Raw genomic sequence first — 20,838 nt, 5'->3', positions numbered from 1 at the left:
TATTTGGTGATGCTGTATTTGTCGATTCTGTGCCACTATATAGGTTAAAGAAAATTGTCTGCTGTGGACCAGTGAATATTGTCTAAAATTGAGAGTGCTGCTGTTATACACAACCAAGTGAGGATAATACAAGACATGGTTTGTTTATTTTGGACATTATCAATGCCCTATAGATGGAAGGAGCCGAAGGATACAATGACTGAGAAGCACAACGGCAAATGGTGATCCATTTATGATTGAATTTGGTGCAGCTACAAAAAGGAGGGACATCTATGGGCACACATCAAACTGAATAAACTTAGCAACAATGTGTTGCACAAAATAAGCCAGAAACAAAAGAACAAATAAGCTAAAGTTTTTTTTTCAGAAAATACTCATAAGAAAATTGAAGCCAGGATTGTAAACCCTTATAGCAACCACAGGTCTTGAAGTTATAATCTATTTCTGGATGCTGAGCTATATGTGTATCAGCTGATATTTTCCTGAGACTCTAAGTAACTCTGTGACACCTGGGACCCAGAGATGAAGCATGCAGTCCTGAAAGTTAGCATAGCTATACATAATAACAGTTAAAGAACCAAAGGGGAGATGAGGCCTCAATTAGAGTTAAAAACTAAGCCAATCTGGCTGGGTCTAAGTTAAGTCAGAACACAAGGTAAAAAATGATAGTGTATGTACGCTATACCTTCACCTACCATATGTGACCAAAGGCAGAGAGGTTTATCATGTCTAGAACCTAGATTTTCTGTAACATATAATCTAGATCAAGCTGTCTGGATGGCTCATTTGAATGACCCAGACTCCTGAAGTCCAGAGTGGAAATGAGGCTTTGTAGTTCTACCAGTAGCAGGAGATGGTGTAATGCTGGGTTACATCTCAGAAAGTGGTGGGCTGCTAATTGGGAGGTGTTGGAGGAGGCCCTTGAGGGGCCAAAGGAAAAAAAGAAAAAAAAGTGTGTGTGTGTGTGTGTGTGTGTGTGTGTGTGTGTGTGTGTGTACCCTGGGTATCCTCTCAATCATTGGGGACTCAGGAAAATAGACCAGCCCTTGATTTTGAGGCTTGCCTTTATGAAGCTTATTTCTGTGGGGGAGAAGCTAAGATTGCAAGGCCAAGAAATTGCTTCCAGGAAACCTCTTTGTTGCTCAAATGTGGCCTCTCTCTCTCTCTCTCTCTCTCTCTAGGCCCAACTCTGCAAGGAAAGTCATTGCCATCTCCCCTGTGTGGGACATGACATTCAGGGTGAGGTTCATCCCTGGCGGTATGGGGCATGGCTCCCAGGGATGAGACTGGTCCTGGCACCGTGGGATCTACAATGCCTTCCAGATCAAGGTTAGGGGGTGGGGGTGGGGGTGGGTGAGAAGAGTATAATAAAACAAGGCATCTGTAGCCAAGAGAGATCAAATGGAGTTTAGAGGCTATTCTGGAGGCTACTCTTACGCAAGGTACATTAGATAGTGCTGATTGCCATGATTTGCTAAACTCCAACCAACATCACTCCTGTTCATTCTTGACAACACCTAGGGCTCAAACTGAGAGACTCTACAGGGGCTTCAGGCACTGAGTTCGCTTTCCTGGAACCTATAATTCCTGGAGGGTTCCTGGTCAAATGAGTCTAGAGACCCAGAGGAACCAGACTCTCCAAGGTTATCAATTAATTACATCCCCCCTTATCCTTTAGTGTCGACATCCCTTCTCAATAAGATGAAGTCAGAACGGGCATTGTTCAAAATTCTCTTGAGATTGGCGGAAGGATCAAAGGAAAAAAGAGGAGGTATAACTGAGAGAATAGGATTTGGCAGACAAGTATGACTTTTGAGTCACAATATTAATATTCATTTTAGCTTTCAGTGTTTGGGAACAGTTGAAAGGAGAAATCTGACATAGTGGAATGCAGACCATGACAAACTCTGGGATCTGTTCTGTAATTACTTGTTGAAGTGTGCTTTGAAAATAATTGCTTTTTTCTTTCTTTGCTTTGTATATACGTTATATTTTAAAATAAAAAATGTTTTTTAAAAAAAAAAGAAATGAGGGAGGACACTTATTAGGATCCTTTTATTTATAAAGGGTAAAAAAAAACAAACCGAAAATAAAACAAGTCAAATCAGCTTAAGAAATAAAACTGTCTCACATTAAAAAAAAAAATTTATACCCCTATCTCCACCACAATCTCCCCTTTCCTGTTAATCATCCATTGTCCTTATCACCTAACATACTATAATATTTAACTTTATATAAACTTTTTGTGCCATAACTCTCTCTACCATCCAGAAATTCACTGTATGATAGCCCCAGCCACATGTGCCTAATTAATTAACTTAAATTAAATTAAAATTTTTTATTTTATATATAAATATGAAATCAAGTAGACTTCAGAGCAAAGAAAATCATCAGAGACAGAGAGACCATAATATAATGATGGAGCAATCAATCCACCAAGATATAGCAACCTTAAATGTGCATGCACCACTCTTGTTGCTCAATGTGCCCTCAGTCTTTCTAAGCTCAACTCTGCAAGTGAAATCACTGCCCTCCCCACTACATGGGACATGATATCCAGGGGCAAAAGTCTCCCTGGCAACATGGGAGGTGACTCCCAGGAATGAATCCAGACATGGCACCATGGGATCAACAAATCCATTCTGACCAAAAGGGGGAAAAGAAGTGTAATTAATAAAGCATCAGTGTTTTTGTTGGTTTGTCCAGAGTGATGCCCCAATAAATCCAAGTGATCTGATCAGTGAATAAAAAAGTATTCGCAAAGCCTCTGTCGGGAATGGTGAGATTGGGGGAAATTTAACCTCCCCAAGTTGAATTCTTGATATTCTCACAAGCAGTGTGGACAACCAAAGCTATAGGCTGAGCCCCCAGTCTTTGGGTTTGTTCATATGAAACTTAACTCTACAAACGATAGGTTAAGCCTACTTAAAATTAGGCCTAAGAGTCACCCCCACGAGAACCTCGTTTGTTACTCAGCTGTGGCCTCTCTCTCCAGCCAACACAACAAGCAAACTTACCACCCTCCCCCTGTCTACATGGGACATGATTCCCAGGGGTTTGGACCTTCCTGGCAATGTGGGACAGAATCCTGGAATGAGCTGAGACTCAGCATCAAGGGATTGAGAAAACCTTCTTGACCAAAAGGGGGAAGAGTGAAATGAGACAAAGTGTCAATGGCTGAGAGATTCCAAACAGAGTTGAGAGGTTATTCTGGAGGTTATTCTTACGCATTAAGTAGATATCGCCTTGTTATTCAAGATGTAATGGAGAGGCTAGAGGGAACTGCCTGAAAATGTAGAGTTGTGTTCCAGTAGCCTTGTTTCTTGAAGATGATTGTATAATGATATAGCTTTCACAATGTGATTGTGAAAACCTTGTGTCTGATGCTCCTTTTATCTACCTTGTCAACAGATGAGTAGAACATATGGAATAAAAATAAATAATAGGGGGAACAAATGTTAAAATAAATTTAGCTTGAAATGCTAGTGATCAGTGAAAGGGAGGGGTAAGGGGTATGGTATGTATCATTTTTTTTCAGTTTTTGTTTTATTTCTTTGTCAGAACAGATGCAAATGTTCCAAGAAATGATCATAATGATGAAAAAAGAACATCAGTTATCAGGTTGAAGCCTATTTAAAGGGTCCTATATTGTAAGTTCTTATAGCAGTCACATATATTCAGGAGTTGTAACTCTTATTCTTAAATTCTGAGATACTGAGCTGTTTAGTTTATAACCTAGTCATCTCCACCAACTTTGGGTATTTATGTGACACCTGAGACTAAGAGTTAGAGCTCTGAAGTTATGAAAGTCAGCAGTACCCCATATAGAAACTGTTTAAAAGTTGAAAAGTGATCAGATTTCAAGTAGAGATATGAATGAAGCTGATCTGGATAGGACTAAGGTAAATCAGAATACAGGGAAAAGGATGATATGGTCCATATTTTAAACTTCAACTTTTGTGTGAGACTAAAGGGAGAGATGTTTATTTGGTGCAAAATTTATATTTTAGGTAGCGTATTACATAATTTAACTTGTATGGTCAGTTTAGTTCAACACCATAAGTACATGGAACCTTAAATAGGGTATGAGATCTTGTTGGTTTCTCTAGGTTAGTGTGATGCTCCGATACCCACAGTAATTTGGGAAGTGAATAAAGAGGTATTTGCAAGATCCCCACAGAGGAACGGGGAGAAAAAAAAAAAAGCAGGAAATATTTAACTTCCCCATTTGGAGAATTTCTGATATTCTCGCAAGCAGTGGGGGCAACAAAATCAATAGGCTGAGCCCTCAATCTTGGGGTTCACCCCTATGAAACTTATGCCTGCAAAGGAAAAACTAAGCCTACTTATAATTATGCCTAAGTGTTACCCCCAGAGAACCTCTTGTTGCTCAGATGTAGCCTCTCTCTCTCTCTAAGCCAATTTGACAGGTGAACTCACTGCTCTCCCCTACTACATGGGACATGACTCCCCGGAGTGTAAATCTCCCTAGTAATGTGGGACAGAACTCCTGGGATGAACCAAGACCCAGGATCAAGGGATTGAAAAAGCCTTCTTGACCAAAAAGGGGAAGAGAGAAATAGGACAAAATAAAGTTTCAATGGCTGAGAGATTTCAAACAGAGTCGAGAGGTTATCCTGGAGGCTATTCTTATGCATTATACAGATATCCCTTTTTCATTTATGTTATATTGGAGTGGCTGGAGGGAAGTACCTGAAACTGCTGAGCTGTGTTCCAGTAGCCTTGATTCTTGGAAGTGATTGTACAATGATATAACTTTTACGATGTGACTGTATGGTTGTGAAAACTTTGTGTCTGATGCTCCTTTTATTCAGGGTATGGACAGATGGGTAAAAAATATATATATATGTATGGATAGAAAAATAAATAAATAATAGGGGGAATAAAGGGTAAAATAAATTGGGTAGACGGAAATACTAGTGATCAATGAGAGAAGGGGAGTAAGGGGTATGGTATGCATGAATTTTTTCTTATTTCTTTTTATTTATTTTTCTGGATCATACTGCTCTAAAAATGATCATACTGATGAATACACAAGTATATGGGACTGTGAGCCACTGATTGTACACCATGTATGTATGGACTGCATGTGTGTAAAGATCTGTCAATACAAATATTAAAAAAAAAAAAAAAAAGAGTAGAAGACAGAAGGAGACAGATGGCCAGATGACAAAGGCAGAGACTGAGTTATGGATTTCCAGAAAGCTGCCACCAGAGAAAGCTTAATTCTGTTGACACCTTGGTTTTGGACTTTAAGCTTCATAAAATGAGAGAAAATAAATTCTTGCTGGTTAAAAAAAATTTTAAACATAATTATGAAATGCTAAAGCCTTCCCTTGCCTTCAGAAATGAGACAAAAATGCCTGCTATCACCACTTCTATCCAACATTGAACCAGAGGTCACAGCTAGAACACTAAGACTTGAAAAGGAAATAAAAGTTATAAGAATTAGAAAAATAGAAATAAAACAGACAATATAATCATGTGCATACAAAATCCAAAAGAATCTACAGGTTATCTATTGGATTAACCAATATAAGAAAAATTATATATTTTACCGCCTACGTCTAGCAAAACTTTTGTTTTGTTTTGTAACCAGGCTAGATAGCTTTATTATAGGCTTAATTGGCTTAAGTTTCACTGAAGATACACTTCACTTTTACATAGTCCTATAAGTAGAAAAATACATTGACTCACAAAAAATATGGCATTTCAATATCAAATTTAAGTAAATGATTTCCAAAGAGAATACAGGTTGCATCAATAAATAAAGGTGGCTCTTGTGTGTGTACTGTATCACACATAAATACAATTGCCTGATATGTTTAGGGCCAATGGAATCTGCAGCTTTGTCCATCTGGTTCTTGAAAACTGAAACATCCTAATAGTGTCTCATTTTTATCTATACAAAGAGACCATATAAAATGTGCCCTGATATATAGCTGTAAAATTATCATTTACTCAACGGAAGTCTTCTGGAAACCTTAGAAGGCACTGCTGTGCGATTATGACCCTGACCTTGAAAAGTATGAATCTTCCTCATTAGAATACACAATTCAAAAGCATAGGATTCAACAACTTCTTTAGTATCACAAAGAAACCCGCATTTCAAGGAAATAAATGTCAAAATCTCAGTAAGCACAGTTAGGTTTGTTATGCGGATGAGAAGTCAGCGGCGAAAAAACTGCAGATGCTTAATAAAAAGCTGTTTGAAAGTTATCATGTAAAAGTACTGCCTTCCATCATACTTATACTTTTCTAATTAAAGTTCTGCCACACATTTACTATCACAAAATACATTTATATTAATTTTTTATTTAAATTACAATGGGTGATAATCTTCCTAAATTGTCATTAAGCTTCATAAAAATTTCAACCTACTTTATTTAAGCCATTTTAATAATAAGAATTTTCCCCTAAATGAAATAGCTTTGAACTTTATAAGCAACTACTATGAAGCATTATTTAAAACCACCTTTAATGTAATATGAAGACATTTTGGCAATGTAGTAGAATTATAAGACCCAGCATATACAGTAAATGCTCACGATCTCAATGAAAAATACAGGTTGTAAAACACTTAATTTAGCAAGGTTGCCAGACTTGTATTTCTTTATACACGTAACAATTAAAAAATAAAGTTAAATCCAACAGTCAGCTCTCATCTTTCTTGAGCTATCAGTAGCATTTACACAGTTGATCAGTTCCTCCTCCAGCTTTTACGACATTGCCACTTCCATGATTTTCTCATTTCTTACCTTGGAAACAATGAAATGCTGCAGGGCTCAGTCCTAGGACTTCTCCTTTTCCCTTTGAAATTCCTTTGATCTCACCCAGTCTCAAAGCTTTAAACACCGCATGTGACTCATCTGCACCTCTTCCCCAACTCCAAGTCCATATCAATCTATCCCATCAAACATCTCCCACTTCATGTATCTTGCAGATATCTCAAGCCTAGCATATGTAAAAGTGACCTCCCCAATCCTCCATTGCAGACCTGCTCTAACCACAGTATTCTCAATCTCAGCTAACAGCATCTGGAACTTCTCTTAAGACTTTCAGCCATTCTTTCATTGTGTTCACTTATATGGAAAAAAGATCTAAACATATAAGCAAATTGGAATGTACAGCCTACGTGTAGCATAGTGAAGAAATTCTGATAAATAAAAATATACACAGCTGACACTGTCTTCTAAAAATCAGTTTTACTTTGTATATCCACCTTACTTCAACCCACTGTTTCCATCATAAGTAATGCCCATGTTTAACTCTTTTATACCTGATCTTATGTATCTTCCTTTTCCCAACATGAGAGCCTTATGTATAACTTTTTCACATATATAAAATATATGGCCTAAATAGAGAGTATATTCTTAAATGGTATGGGAAATAAGGATGGGTAAAGTAGGATTTGATATATAAAAGGACTGGCTCAAATGAAGAACTTAAAAATAAATACAGGGTGGGCAATGGTGGCTCAATGGCAAAATTCTTACCTGCCATGCCAGGGACCCGGGTTTGATTCCCAGAGCCTGCCCATGTAAAAAACATATATATATGTACATATATATAAACATAAATGTTTCGTTTCCTGGTGCCTGCCCATGCAATACATAAATAAATATAAATGTTTATTAATAATACTATGAATATAAATTTTGATTATAATATTGTATAATTATAGTATAATTATATTATACTATATAATAGAGTACTTCTAGCATACTGCTATATATAGTATTATAGTGGAATCAGTATACTAATCACACTATTATAATGGAATTATACAACTATAGTATTATAATACTTTTTTAACTCTTATTATAATAAAATATAAATTTCAAATGTGCATTTCCCAAGCCCTTCTACCTCTGTGATTCAATTTTAACCTGACAGCCAGCATAATCAATAAATATTTGTTCACTATCATATTTTAGCTGTAAGCAGAGGTCTTTTCAATTTTAGTTTTCTTTTTAACAGATAAGGACAAATATTCTTTTAAACACTAAAAAAAGAAATCCAGAGTGAACATGAAGTCAATGAAGAGGAGGATAATGAACACAAACTCTAACAGTGATAGGCCAATGGTCAGCACGGCCATTAAAGTGGATATATCAGTAATGACCACTTCAAAAAATCATTCCTACCGAAATTCACATCATCAACACAAAATTAAAAAAAGTTTACCATAGCACTTTATGAATAATTCTCTTATAAGTAATTTTAAATAACTTACCTTTATGGAAGAATATCCAGAAAATAATAAATTCCTATAGCAATCAAGAAAACCATTCTGTTTATTATTCAATATCAACCAACTAAAGAAGAATAAGCCTAATAATATTTTTGCTCTTTAAAGCCATCAAGAAAAGAAAGAAAAAAAAATCTCTCTGTAAGGAACATATAGGGAAGTAACAGGACCCAAACATAGTATAACCCAAGAAAATATAAGAAACCATCTCCCTCAGAAACAGATGCTGCCAACAGGAACCAACACAATCAGTTTTGATTAGGGATTAAGCTACCTAAGAGACAATTGAACAAGGTAAGGTAGTTGCCTTGTTCACCAAGGTAATAAGATCATGTCACTAAAAAAGACAATATTTATAGAAAATATAAGCAAATTAAGGTAACTGAAAATCTTAAAATGTATCTATCATAAGAATTCCTATAACTAATAATTGGAGGCATCCTAAATATTGATGGACAAGCATATGGTTAAATAAATTATGACAAAATTCATCTTTTAAAATACCACGCTGTTAAAAGAACAAGGCATATGTTTGGAGAAACCAGAAAACTCTCTGAGACATACTGTTTACAAAGCTAACTGCTGAACAGTATATAGCTCTTGGCCACAAAATGGCATGAAGGTGAATTTCTCTACAATCCTTCAAAATTTTCTTTAATTCTTTACTACTTACTGCCATGACTAGTGTTGCTTATTTTGGGGTCTCACATTGTTGGTCTATTGACTTATATTTTCATCTACATGTTTTTATCTCCCCAGTTAGCCATGTTCCTTGAGAACATGATGATGACTGGCCTCTAACATACTCCCTACATGTAAAATAAGAGCACAAATAACACTGTGGATGGCTAACAGAAGTGGCATTTTAGAAGTGGAGAAACTAAAGTACACATTAAATGGAAAAACTAGGACCACAATACAGTTTCTTTAGATTCCCTGGGCAAATATGTTTTAACACCATCACAATTTCTTTGAGAAACTCTATTAATAAATACTACGTGATTAAGTTTGCCTTCCCATGAGACATTTTTTTAATCACTCAAATACATAAATAAAAACTTGAAAAGCTATGTGCAAAACATTACTTCAATAATACTTACCTTCTGTCTTGTATTGATGTTGTCAACATACTAAATAAGACCACAGTTGATCTCTGCAAATTCTACAGATCTTCCTGCTAGCCAACATATCTTCTTACTATAATATATATATATTTATATATATTTAAAATAAAGACAATATATAATGTATATTTATATATATGAAATAAATACAAATTTGTATCAAGTGATAATCCTTACACAAAATCAATTAAAGCTCAAAATATATGTAGTATTTACAATATAAAATATATATATTATATTCCAAAAAGAAAGCCACTAAAGAAAAGAAAAAGAAAAAAGACAAGACCTCATTTGTCACCTCTGGAGGTTACTATTACACTTTGAAAATGATTAATTAAAGGGAAAGAAGCATTTATTCAGCCTTTTAAGAAGAACACTCTTACTCTCTATTTTTAGTGTTCAAAGTAGCAAAATAGCCTTACTTGATGAAGGAAGCCTCCTTATAGAAGGCTTCTGCTACTAAATGTAGAAGCAACAATAGATTTAAAAAAATAATTACCACTTTGAAACTCTTAAATAGCTGATTCATCATCAAAAATCATCAGTGGAAATAAAAAAAAAAAAAGAATCATCAGTGGATACTAAAATCATTAGGTGAAAGGCAATGCAGAATTTACCTGGTACCAAAGTACCATCTCACAGATTACTTGCTGAATGCAAAGAGAAAAACATAATTTTACAATGAAAAGATCGGGATGTCACTGCCTTAACCCAGTGATCATATAAAGCATCATGATAGTGGGACAAACAAACATAGCCATCTCAATGTGAAACACGAAGGCCACAGTATTACTAAATCACACCTTTATATCTAACTCCCAGTTTACAGGAAATAAAGGAAACAGAGAAAGTAATTATACTACACCAGAGTAAACAAAAGCAATGCAAAATGTGGGACATTCACAGCAGATCTAGCAAGTCAGCATCATGGAGAGGAAGGTACTAAGAACACACGAGGGTAAAAGGGACAGCTCTCTATTAAAGAAGACTCAAAAGATAATTAAATGTGATGAGTAGCTCTCAATTGGAACCTGGAATTTTTTTAAAAAACAACAATAAGGGTGCACAGTTGGTTCAGTGATGGAACACTCACCTTTCATGCAAGAGACCTGGGTTTGATTCCTGGCCCATGCACTCCCCCCCAAAAAAACAACCCAGCAATAAATGATATTTTTGGAATAACTGGGAAAATCTGAATATGGTGTGATATTAGGTAATTAATGGTAATTTTATTAGAAATGATAATGATTTTGTGGTTATTCAGGAGAAAGTCATTTTCTGGGAAATAGAAACTGAAGTTTTTAGAAGTAAAATATCACGCCTTCTTATAATAATTTTTTTAAAAAGTAAAGGAAAATTTACATTATAATCCTTAAATAAAATTCATCAAAAACTAAATACAGAGGTGATGCAATGGTAGTTCAATGGCAAGAATTCTTGCCTGCCAAGTCAGAGACCCAGGTTAGCTTCCTGGGGTGTGCCCATGTGAAAAAAAAAAAAAAAAAAACCAAAACTAAATACATACAACATAAATGTATAATATTAAAAAGGGAAAAACCACCAAAAAAAAAAAAAAAACCCTCATTGCCACCATTAATTTAATTTTAAATGTTTCAGAAAAATATTTTTATAGATGAAGCAAGTAAAGTAGAATGATAATTATTGCTTCAAGCAACTTGCTTTTTCTGAAATGTCTGAAAAAAACAAAATCAGATCAATTCATTATAAGAATCCCTCTACAATGTAAAAAAAAACCTGTCTGTAACTCAAATATCAATCTTATTTTTGAAATTTCCAACTCAAATAGGCCAAATTTTCATAAAGCAGAACATATTCCATATTTTATAGGTTAGATACAGGCTATTTGTCTATATGTGTACTGAGAAAAATAAGAAAAATTTAATCAGGCTGTAAAGGAAGGGGAAGAATAAAAGGAAAGGAAAGTTTCATAAGGATAAAGACTAAGAGAAGGTAGTTTAGTAAAGAAAGAGAATGGTCACTCAAAAAAGGTAGAGGCAGAAATGGAACAGGAAAGAAAATTTCTGAGAAGTAAACTAAACTTAATTTCATCTAAACAATCACTTACCAACTCTGGGTCCCCTGACAAAACAGTTTTACTGAATATTTAAGGCTCCAGAAACTATGAACAAAATACTAGGTATTCTGTATTCACCAATATGACCCATTCATATACCCATTCCTCCGACTCAACCATTTTTTCCCTAGCAACCACCACCCACTAAAAAGCCTGCATCCCCACCTTCCTGTCTAAAATTCCAGTTTAAAAAAGTTTCCTGTATTGGAGAAACCATTTAGAAATGTAATTTTCCCAATGCACCCAGAATTGATACTGAACAGGGGAATTTTTTTCTAATATTTTTGACAAATATTCACACTTACAGTCCATACATGGTATACAATCAGTGGCTCACAATATCATCACATAGTTGTATATTCATCATCACAATCATCTTTAGAACATATGCATCACTCCAGAAAAATAAAAACTTCATACATCCCATGCCCCTTACCTCTCCCTCTCACTAACCACTAGTATTTCAATCTATCCAATTTATTTATCCCTTCCCCTCTATTATTTATTTATTTTGTACCCATCTCTCCATACACAGAATAAAAGGAGCATCAACACACAGTTTTCACAATCACACAGTCTCATTGTAAAAGTTACATCATTATATAATCCTCTTCGAGAATCAAGGCTACTGGAACAAAGCCCGACAGTTTTAGGTGCTTCCCTCCAGCCACTTCAATACACCATAAACTAAAAAGGGATATCTATATAATACATACGAATAATCTCCAGGATAATCTCTCAACTCTGAAATCTCTCAGCCACTGAAACTTTATTTTGTCTCATTTCTCTCTTCCCCCTTTTGGTCAAGGCTTTCTCAATTCCATGATGCAGATCCCGGCAAATCCTGGGAGTTAGGTTTTTATCTTTCCTCCTTTCCCCTCAATTTCCCAAGGGAATTTTGCAAATACTTTTTTATTCACTGCCCAAATTACTCTGGGATGTACAGGGGCATCACACCAACCTGGACAAACCAACAAGATTTCATGCCCTATTCAAGATTCCATGTACAATAGTATTCAACTAAGCGACCATACAAGTTAAATTAGGTAATGTGCTACCCAAAATATAAATTCTGCACCAAATAAACATCTCTTCCTTTGGTCTCATACAGAAGTTAAAGTTTTAATATATGAACCATATCATCCTTTACCCTGTATTCTGATTTCCTTAGTCCTATCCAGATCAGCTTCATTCATATCTTTAGTCAAAGTCTGATCACTTTTTCTATTTTTTTTTTTCTTTACATGGGCAGGCACCGGGAATTGAACCCGGGTCCTCTGGCATGGCAGGCAAGCATTCTTGCCTGCTGAGCCACCGTGGCCTGCCCACTTTTTCTATTTTTAAAACCATTCCTGCAGGGGGTACTTCTGACTTTCATAGTTTCAGAGCTCTAATTCTGATCTCAGGTGTCACATAAACACCTGAAGTTTCTGGGAATGACCAGGTCATATACTAACAGTCCTGTAAGCACCTTCTGCTCCACTTTACAGGTTTCTCTGCATCCATTCAAATCCATGGCTCCAATACCTATAATTGACTCCAGCCAACAATTCTCCCCCAAACTCCAATACTGTTAACTGTCTGACAGACATTTCCACTTAAATATTCCATGGGTACTTCAAGCCTGATAGGTCCAACTCTCATAGTTTTCAAGATCAAGTTCAACCACCTTGGTAATGTACTCAGGGAGCTCTAAGATCTGGCCTCCTTACCTATTCCCAGCCTCCTCTTCTTCCACTTACCCTCAGATACTCTCTATTCCACTGGTATCTAAAAATTTGTTTTCCACACAAGGTAGTCCATTTCACATCTCAGTGTTTCATACATCCTTTGCCTAGAGGGCCCTCTACCCCATCTCCACCCAACCATACTTATCATTTTCCTTCAGGAAAGTTTTCCACTATCCCAAATACTGATGTAGCTTTTTAGAAAAAGCTCCCACTATACCCTCAAGCATACCTCTATCTTAGCAATTTCAATACTTAACTGTCTTACTTACACTAGTCTGTAAGTACCATGAGGATATGTGTCTTATTTAACACAAGAGCTCAACAAATGTCTGTTTAGCCAACAACAACAACAACAAAAAGCCAATTTAGTTCTTTAGGGTATTGGACTTACGTTTTTAGTACCTGGAATTCTCAGGTCCATCTCTTTCTCACAAATAAAATATCTAGGAAAATAAATTCATAATCAGAAGGGTGGATAAGAATTATAATGGATATTCTTTGTGTCCATTCAGCAGTTCGTCTTCCCCTCTCCCTATCCTCATCCCATCAGGGTCTGTTTTCTGCTAACAGACCACTGGTCATAAAAGTTAGCACACCCCATAGGCTAAGCAGAACTAGTAGCACCTCATCCCCTCAACTACAGAAATTGATTAAGGGATGGGCATGTGACCAAATCTTTCTATATCTAAATCCTCTGACATAAGGCTTTTAGGAGATGAGCCTGTGTTGCCACATGAAGAAGCATATCTATAGTAAGAGAAAGGAAACCAGGATATACAGACTGTAAGTACAGGAAAGACCCAACTGCTGGCATACTTCCACCCTAGCTCCTTACGGCCAGCTCTTTCCATATAATTTTTTTCCTGTGATTATATGAACCAATAACTTCCCCCCCACCCCAGACTATTTCAAGTTGTATTTCTGTCATTTGCAATCCAAAATATCCCAACTAATAAACAGAGAATATAAAAAGATGGAAATTAAATGTCAAAGGGTATTTTTCACTTAAGCTATAAAAGGGCCTAGTACATTTTTCCTGACTTAAAAAACTTTCATCTATCAGAAATGTTTTTTTTCCTTAAATACTAGCTAAACCCCAAAATTACTATTTAATTCCCTTTTAATATGCTCCATGTAAATCACATCATTTTTTTTAAAAGATAGTCAATTAGTTCCTTTCCTTTATTACAACCTAATCACTATGTGATGAGATGACAAATAAGCAAGAGATTACAAGGTGATAAGAGAACAGAGAGCTAGAGAAACAAATAATAACCCAGGCTTGACCTATCAAAGATGGTTTTCCCAGAGAAGTATTGCCTAGGTTGAGACCTGAAAGACAAATATGAATTAACAAAACCAAAGGGACAGTTAGAAGGAATGGTAAGAAGGAAACTAGGGAAGGCATTCCAGACAGTGGAAAATTTCTATACTCAGTCCTAGATTTAACAAATTTAGCATCTTAAGACAGATATGCAAGTAACTGAATATGATTAGCACATTGAGGTCAAAGAGAAAAAGTGACAGCATACGAGAATGAAGAGGTAAATAAAAGCCAGATCACGAGTATCCTAAATGCCAAATTAAGACATTCAGACTTTATCCTGAAGACAATGAGAAGCCACAAAAAATGTTTTAAGCAGGCAAGTTACATGCTCAAATATGTTAGACATATGGATCACTCTGGCTACAGTGGGAAAAATTGATTGGAAGGAGACAAGACTGTAAGCATGCACTCCACCTAGGAGGTTAACTGCAGCAATCCAGATGAGAGATGATGAAGGCCATTGAAAAGGATGATAACAGAGGGGAGAGAGAAAAAGGAATAGCTTCAATAGATAGTAAGGAGAAAGAATACAACAATACTCAATGACCAACCAGGATATGAGAGGAAAAAGACAGAAAAAGGAAAAGCCCCCATTTATGACAAGTTATTATTAGCAGTATCTACTATTTGCTGAGTTCTTACCATGTGCCAGATACATGCATTATCTCATTTAATCTTCCCCTAGAGAGAAGGCAGAAAAAAGGCAGTTTTGTTTTATTTTTGGATTTCGGGAAGGTTGATAATGACTACAATTTTGGACATGCTGTGTTTTAAGTACCTGTGGATGCATCCAAATGGACATGTCATGAAGATAGGTGATATGAGTCCAGTCATTAGAAAAGAGGTTTGGGTTGAAGATTAAAAAGTAATCAGCATACATATGGTAACTAAAGAAAATATGTTTAAAAGTGCCAACATCTATTTCATACCAATATAACTGCACGTGGGAACAGTACTAGACCAAAAGAAAAAGAAAGTGAGTAAGATTCAGTCCAAAGTCCTCAAGAAGTCCAGTTACTAGAAAGAAAAGATAGGAAAAGAAGGTGGCTCGGTTCAGTGATAAGTGCATAACAGAAATACATCCAAGGTTCAGCAGTAATCCAAAGAAGTAAATTATTTCTGCTAGGGAAAGGAAGAAGGTTTTACAACAAATTCACCTAGATTTGAAGTAGGTTAGCAGAGATTTTAGGAAGAGGAGGACAAGGAGAATAGTGAAGGGACTACAGACAGTAAAAAAAAAAAACCTTAAAATAGAAAGAAAAATTTCTTGTGTAAAACAGTTATGCCATGCTTAGGAACAGAAAGACTATATATTGTTCACATCAGCCTCGCAAACCAATTTTTAAATTTAGTAAACAGAACACAATTATAAAATGTGTTTTTTAAAAAAGACACATGAGCAAAGTTTACCTTACTAAATATCAGAGCATATAATAATAAACATAATAAAATTAAGTGACAGATCTACAAAAATACAATTAAAATCGAAGTACTGCAATAAGTCAGGAGTCCAGAAATTTACATGCAAAACTTACTCTCAACATTTACATATAAAAATAGATTTTCTAAAAACAGAAGGCAAAAGAGAATATTTAATAAATAGTGTTAAAACAATTTAATAGTCATTTATAGAACAATTAAGATGACGTCACACCTCATATCTAAATTCTGATAAAGAGTTAAAATCATATTTCAGAAAAAAAAAATTCTCAACTATAGAACAATGAAATTTCCAAATTTGGATGTAGGAAGCAACAACAAAACAAAACAATGAAATACTCATGTATAAACATCACAATCTTCCTACAATGAAAAAAAGAAAACAGCAAACTAAAATAAAATATTTTCAAGAAAAAAGGAACTAATAATCATATATTTGGAGTTTCGTCAGTTATAAGAAAAACAGCTACATGTAACAGCTGAGCAGAAGATATCAAAAGGCAAACCACATTTAGAAGAATACAGTGTCCACTATCTGTCTAGTATGGTTTAGTGAAATTGGTACACTCAGAGCCAACATATTGCAGATGCAACATGTGGGTTCATGTTCTTTGATACAATAATTTCCCTGACTAATAGACATAAATATCCAGCTGGCTCAGCCAATTTATTTCACTAAAGAAATTAATGAAATGGTTTTTTAAAATTTTTGAAATCGATTAACCTCAAACTAAATATACTAATAAAATAATTTCTGAAGGGCATTACTGAGATTGACGCTCTACAGTAAGAAGGTAAAATACTCCCTAAGACTTGCCAATCTTCCACCTAAGCATATTTTTTAAGAGTTTGGGAAGGTGGGTAGGGAGGTACTTATAAGGAAATTTGATAAATCAAAATTCAGAGCAGTGTTAAAAGCTGTCTATGGTTTTATATAAGTAAACCAAATTACCCATTGTAACATGGAGAAAAACGTTAAGGCATTAAACCAATATACCCTATTTCATTAATTCTAAGAAACATTTTATATTTCTGCAATTGGGAGTCATCCTAGAAACAATGGTGTATCAGTTTACATGAAACAAATTTTTTTATTATTATTTCATAGTGGGATGAATGACACATATTTGAAAATGTAGTTACTTACTTGATATTAAACATTCAGTCTCAGAAAACAATAGAAATAAAGTGTTAAGAGCAAGATCTTAGGTCCAAAGAGAGGTTTGATTAAATCCTAGCTCTGCCATATAATAGTTGGGGTCACCCTGCACTTCAACATTTCCAAGTCTGTCTCCTTGTCTGTAAAATCGTAACTGATAATAGAGCAAATTTCACAAAGTTGCAAGAATTATGTACAATATATAATTCTTATATGTATATACCTGACATACATATAAATAAATGGTAGCCATTTTCTTTACATAAAGGATGATAACGATGTTGATTTAGTCTGTGTCTGGTTTATAAATGGGAGATATCAAGAAATAATGTTCAATTTCTTCTGTAATTCCTAACAAACTACTTCTAAAAGTATTTAATACCTATTTATTGATCTGGTGAACAGAGATTCTTTCCAAAACTACATTTGCATATAAAAAGCTGAAGAGAAGGCAAAGAAGGTAGCTATTTTCTAAAATTCACATTAATGAATGGTACTGCTTTGCCTATCTACTGACATGCATAACCACAATCATGAAGAATCAAGAGAAAGGGAGATTATAAAACAAAAATCATCAGGTAATTAGTGCAAAAAAATGCACCTATGTATATTTAGCCTCTACTCTGTGCAAGACACTATGTCCTCTTTAATAAAAATTAATGAAAAAAATCCCTTTATTATATCTAAGTTCCAATTTTCCAGAAAGTTTAGTACTTCCATCTTCTTTACTCTCCCTTTCAGAGCAAGTGAAGTTAATACTATACAAATTGACATTCTTCAGCATGCTGATTTGTACTGGTTTTTTGTTTTGTTTTATTTTATGAGTGAGTCTTGTTTCATGAGCTAAATTGTAGATTCCTTGTAAAAAAGCATTTCTTTCATATTCTTCCCACCATCACCACCACCGCAGCCCCATACCAGCATAATACTTAAATAATGAAGGCCCTGGCATAAGAGCTAGAAATGGTTGCTTACTTAAAAATAGGTAATATAAAAAAAGAAAAAAAAAAAAAAAGAACAACGTTTATCAAAAACTGTGTTTACATTCTCAAAGCCTGTAGGGATTCCTTCAGTAATAACTGAAGAATAAGAGATGAGGATTAAAACGAGTTCGAAAAGAGAGCTTGGGTGCATGAAAGAAAAATAAAGGACATAAAAAAGCAGCAGAAAGGATGATGTTGGTTTGAAGAGATAATATTAAAAAAAAAAAAAATTGGGAGAAGCGAGACAGCTGCAAATCAGTCATGGTTTCCTAAAAGACCAGGTTGACTGACCACCAGACGTTTTTCCTCTGAGCTCAACCAATCCCCACCTTGGCTGAGTTAACTGGTCTCCAGGCAAGCAGCGCTTTGTGATTGGCTTAAAGATGTCGAGTAGAAAAACCAGCCAATCCTGCCTTCAAGTCAGACCTGTGCTATGGAGACAGTGATTACAACCACTGCATGGCGAGAATGTGTACAAACCTGTCCATGCCACAAACATCAGATGATGGTTCTAAAGACTGTTGCCAAAAGGAAAATTCTTTAAGGGAAAAACTGCGAGCGTTGGCAGCTACACGTTTTGTATCACGATCTCTTCTGAGACAAACTGTTTTAAATATGACAGCATAAGCCATAAAATACGCCCCCAATAAAATGACTCACTCTAGGGAAGAACAATTTCCAAATGGACATCTCGGAAAGGATCCCGATGAGAATAGGGCTCAAGAAGGGTCCCAGTTGAGGATCAAAGTTGTGGCTGAATGTAATCGTGGGTCAAAAAGGCACAGATACCAAGGAAGCGGAATGTCTCCGACAGTGTCCAAATCGGACGGCGTGGACTGTGTTCGGATTTGAAGAAGTAAATAAACAGCTTTGCTAGGACTACGTGTTAGGGAAGGTGGACTGAAGTTCCAGGAAGAATCTGCCCGGGATACGCCGAAGACTCTCAGACCGACGCAAGGTCAAGTCCCAGGGGGAACGAAAGCAGTTAGGGGCCGAGAGGTGTGTCGGAGGCTGAGTGGCCGGTCCCGGACTGCGAGGCCAAGAAGCAGCCCCCGCCCCCCACCCCGGCCACGGGCTGCGCGCCAGGGCCCGCCTCTAGCCGAAGCCTCACTTCCCTTCCGTCCAGGCGGCCCGGCCAGCTGGCCGCCGCGTCGACCGCTCAGGTTCCGGGCGCGGGATTTCGTTCGTAGCACCGCCCGCTGCTGCCTCAGGCCCTTCGCCTGGGCTCAGCACCCAGGGACCTGCCGCTGCCTGAGGCTCTCCTTCTTGGCTCAGCGCCCCGGGACCTCCGCCACCCCGGACCCGCCGCCCTGCCTCCCGCCCGCCACCGCCTTTACCTGCTCCTGCAGCGGGCGGAGGACGTCGAGGCCCGGGCCGCCTCGTCGCGAGCACAACGCGGTGCTGCGGTCCGTCACCCTTTCCCGCCGCCGCCACTGCGCTCTCTGGCGCTGCGCTGGGTTGGCGAGCAGTGACGGCCGCGGGGGGAGACGCGCGGCCAGCGCGCCGGGTGGGAAGACACTGCCGCTCTCCGTCCGGCCGCGGAAGAGCACCCTTGCAGGAGCCAGCCGCGGAGGGGTGGGTGGGTGGCCGAGTGGGGAGGGGTCTCAAGGAAGGAATGGCTGCCACGTCGCCCAGGTGGGTAGCCGCCCCCCGCCTCCCCCACACCCGCTGATTCCCTGCCGCGACCTCTGGTTCGTCCCTAAGCTCCGCCACGGCGCGTCGGCCCGCCCCGCGGGGCCGGCCTTGGGCGACCCGGAGCGGTCGCCTCGGGCGACCCTATGCAGCGAACACTCTCACCCTGGCAGTTCTCGAGGGAGAGGAGGTCCCGGAAGGCCGCTCCTGCGGCATCCGACCTTGGTCCCAAAAGGCCCGCCCGAAAGCTTGGCGTGTTTACCCCTTTCCTCGCCAGGGGTCACATGAAGAAGCAGGCCACTTTCAGTGTGTTCGGTTTTGGGGGAAAAGGCGGGAACTGTTTTGAGCGCCTGAACGTGGTAAGGGGCCCAGGATTCTGCCAAAATAAATGGCATGGTAAGCCACAGCTGTTTCTAGCTCTCGTCACTCTCCTCTAAACCCGCAAAATAAAAACACAAGATCGTACTTGCTAGTCGGTGGGAGGGAAGAAACGAGCGGGGGGAGGGGACGGGCCGGGGCCCGCTAGAGCGCACCGTCCCAGCCGCAAGTTAGGGGGTGACAGCTGCGGGTCAGACACCCTGAGCACTGATTAGCCGAGAGTGTTGACTTGGGGCGCGGACGGCTACGGCGGGCGCGCGAGCTCCGCCTCCTAGCGTGCTGCGCTTCCCGCGGAGGTTTCTGGCCGCTCCGCGTTCTGGCCTCCCGCGCGGTCGCGCGGCGGACAACGCGACTCCGAGCACAGAGAGAAAGGCGGCCACGGCGCGGACCGAAGCTCCCTGGTCCCAACCCGCGATACCTGGGTATTTTGGCGCTTTCGACGCGCGGTTGAATACGCTGGTGGAAGCCAAAAATGAATAAATATTTGCCTCTGCTACCGCGGCCATTGACCTTTGTCCTCCCTTTCTGGTGCCAAGAAAGTACAATTTTCAAGGAAAACGACAACGTTTTTTCTTGAAAATCCTCTTGCGATCCTATGTTGACCCGTCCCCTGAGCCTGCTCCAATTTTTTCCCGTAAACTTTTCTCTGGCTTTTCTCTTCCGTGTTCTGACGTGACATTTTCTTTGTTTCCAGGGCA

At 38.0% G+C, this 20,838-nt stretch overlaps 1 protein-coding gene across 13 annotated transcripts in view; it reads right to left on the bottom strand.

The window, feature by feature from the left end:
* Nucleotides 1-19,829, bottom strand: part of N4BP2 (NEDD4 binding protein 2) — a 131,955-nt gene extending 112,126 nt beyond the window's left edge. For 2 of the 13 annotated variants that reach the window (XM_077136660.1, XM_077136663.1), the window contains exon 1: nt 19,468-19,829. The gene's annotated coding sequence lies outside the window, so the exon portion shown is untranslated. Of the gene's footprint in view, nt 1-9,372; nt 9,470-13,612; nt 16,014-18,790; nt 19,250-19,467 lie in introns of those variants that run through there. The other 11 variants (XM_077136664.1, XM_077136650.1, XM_077136662.1 and 8 more) reach the window with 11 other exon arrangements.
* Between the last annotated feature and the right edge of the window lie 1,009 nt (nt 19,830-20,838).

Source organism: Tamandua tetradactyla, chromosome 19, assembly GCF_023851605.1.
Source record: "Tamandua tetradactyla isolate mTamTet1 chromosome 19, mTamTet1.pri, whole genome shotgun sequence".
Classification (NCBI taxonomy): domain Eukaryota; kingdom Metazoa; phylum Chordata; class Mammalia; order Pilosa; family Myrmecophagidae; genus Tamandua; species Tamandua tetradactyla.
Note: the sequence above shows the minus strand (reverse complement) of the source record. Positions and strands in the feature narration are given on the sequence as shown.